Below are 3,094 nucleotides of genomic sequence, written 5' to 3' on the forward strand. Positions count from 1 at the left end.
CGAACTCACAGAGATCCGCCTGCCTCTGCCTCCCGAGTGCTGGGATTAAAGGCGTGCGCCACCATCGCCCGGCTTTTTTTTGGTTTTTTGAGACAGCGTTTCTCTGTAGCTTTTAGAGGTTGTCCTGGAACTAGCTCTTGTAGACCAGGCTGGCGTCGAACTCACAGAGATTCACCTACCTCTGCCTCCCGAGTGCTGGGATTAAAGGTGTGCACCACCACCGCAGGGCTGGAGATATGCATTTTCTTGGTGAATGCAGTAACTGTTGGTGAGTTTATATTGAAGTCTGGTAATATATATTAACACCAGGAACTTGGACTCAATTTGAAAGGAATCAAAATTCACAGCTAAAGAGGTATCCTGACTTTTTGCCTAAATGGCTACTTTTAGAAGCCCTATTCTAGAAAGAAGTTCCTTTCTCTGGGCTACTGAAACAAGAGTCTCGTTGTGGGTAACGGGAAAATAGAGCAGGTCTAGCATCTAGCATGTGATCAAAAGAACACACCTATGCTTCCAGAATACAATTATGGGCCTGCGAGAGAGCTGAAAATTCTAACATCTCTCAGGGCTGGAGCGATGTGGTTAAGAGCACTTGATCTTGCAAAGGATCTAGGTTTGATTCCCAGTATGCACACAGTGCCTCAATCATCCCGTACTAGAGGATTCAATCCCCTCAGGTACCAGGCTCACATATGTGCACATACCCACAGGTAATCAAAACACCTATACACACAAAAATATAACAAATCTTAATTTTTTTTTAATTTAACTTCTCAGGGTTGGGGGATACACCTCAGAGAGAGCATTTACCTCCTGTGTCTAAATCCTTGGGTTCAATCCCAGCATCATAAAAAAAAAAAAAAAAAAAAAAAAATCAACCTCTTAACTAGTCCACACTTTAAAATCTAAAGTATACAAAAGATGAATGAAGCCACCACTGATTCTTCTGCAACCATCTCCCATGTGCAGGGATTATGGGTACATGCCACGTTTGGTTAGTGAAGTACTGGAGAAGGACCCCTGGTTTCTCCAACATCAGGCAAGCACTCTACCTTATGAACTAACATCTCGGTCTCCGGTCCATGAGTGTATATAAGGGTTCATGTGTAAGAGTGCAGGTGAATGAGTGCTATTGGACATTAGAGGACATGGGCGTTGGTCCTCATCTTTCACCTTGATTGAGACAAGGTATTTTGTTGTCCACTGCTACATACACAGCACCAAGATGACTTCAGAGGAAACAAAACATAGACTCTAAGCAGCTCTTAGTCATCAAATATTTTTTAGAAACACCACAACTTTCCTAACAGTGACATGATTTAAGCCAGGACTATATATGAGTATATAAGATTACTACAGCTATTTCAATCACAGCCATCAATGTCTACAAAAAATATGGATAGTTTATATAAAACTACAAGAGTAATATCAAAACAAAACCTTTTGTTTGAATTAATTCCTTTCATTTATGCTATAGTAACTGATCTTTGTGTCCTAAGAATTGGATTTAAGGAAAAAAAAAGAAGATGACGACGAGACAGGAGTCTGACTATGTAGAAACGGGGATCTGCCTGTCTCTGCCTCCCAAGTGCTGGCCTAAAAGACTATGCCACCCCTGCAGTCTTTTTTTTAACAACATTTTAAAGACTTAGTTCTATTTTAGGTGTCTTATTTGTATGTGTACCACATGTGTGCCTTGTACCCACAGAAGCCAAAGCATCAGATGCTCTGGAACTGGAGTTACAGATGGCTGTAAGCTGCCATGCAGATGCTGGGAGTCAAACTTGGGTCTTCTGCAAGAACAAGTGCTCTTAACTGCTGAGCCATCTCTTTGGTTCTAAAGTAGTATTTTTTTTTTTAACAAACACTTTTATAAGACTCTTAGGAAAGTCTCAATGTTTATAGTTTAGTGTAAATATAGTGCAACAACACATGCTCTGTTTAAAAATTTTTTTTCTCCTGATAATTTAGAAGCTTTATTGGAAGCTAGGTGGAATACTATCTAGCTTTCCTCACTGCTTTATCCTTTATCTCAAAGAATGAGATCATTTTATGTATCCCTACATGAAGTCTGTAAACATAAATATCTGTAATGAACACACATAAATGAGTTTGTTTAAAAACTTTTCCGCTACTAAATCTTAGCTATCACCACAGCGGTGGTGTCCCTCTGTATCAGGATACTTATCCTATTCTAATCCAATTTTAACTTAGCTTAAAGGAAGCTGGTACAATAATTGTCAAAGAATGGCAGTGAATACCAGGTCCTCCCCCCCCCAACAACCTAGCTTCCAAAGTGATAACTCAAGAAAATCTATTTTAATTCATATGTCACATTTGTGGCAAAGGAGAACTGTCACAAAATGTTGCAATACTAAAACAGTTAGAAATCACTAAAGAATCATTCAAAAGAAACATTTTCATCTTCAAAATTGGGGCTTTGAGGCTTTTTAATGGGGATAGAAGGAAATCACTTGCAAATAGTTTTCAAATCAGTGATCTAGTCTGATTTTGACAATTCTAGAGTCTTTAAGTCTGTATCCTGCACTTAAAGAGAAAAAAATACAGGAAGGAAGGGACTGATCCACTTCCCACTATATTAACTGGGGAGGTCCTAGGTCTCCTAAGTCTTCCCACAGAGTCGACGATCTAGGAGAGGTTGCATGCAGAGAAAAGGGTGAAGAAGGAGCTGCCGACCGTCCCCCAAAACCACGGGCGGGAGGAGCAGCCCACACACTCTCCGGGGGCAGACGGGAAGCCGAGGGCTAGGGCCGCGCGGCCCAGGGCCTGACAGCACTTCCCCTTTTTTTTCTGCGGGAACCCGTTTCCTGTCTCGCATTCGGCATCTTCAGCTACACAGGAAGAGGAAGGCCGCTGGGTCTTGTATGAAACATAGACGAGGCTCGGAAATGGAGACCTCCTCGGCACCCAGGAACCGGGCCCACCGCCACCCAGACCCACACAGGATCACAGCTCTCGGGACGCGGGGCGCAGGCGGATGCTCGGGGGCGTGTGGGGAACGGCCTCGCTACCTTGGGCTGCACTAAGGGCAACCTTGCCCCCGGCCACCGGCTCAGGGCCGGCCCGCGCCCCC

The 3,094-nt window shown here is 43.2% G+C and overlaps 1 protein-coding gene across 2 annotated transcripts in view; it reads right to left on the reverse strand.

The window, feature by feature from the left end:
- The window catches only part of Actr2 (ARP2 actin related protein 2 homolog), a 48,593-nt gene that overhangs the window by 45,172 nt on the left and 327 nt on the right, over positions 1 to 3,094 (reverse strand). The window lies entirely within an intron of this gene.

This window comes from Microtus ochrogaster, unplaced genomic scaffold (genome assembly GCF_000317375.1).
Source record: "Microtus ochrogaster isolate Prairie Vole_2 unplaced genomic scaffold, MicOch1.0 UNK9, whole genome shotgun sequence".
Lineage (NCBI taxonomy): Eukaryota > Metazoa > Chordata > Mammalia > Rodentia > Cricetidae > Microtus > Microtus ochrogaster.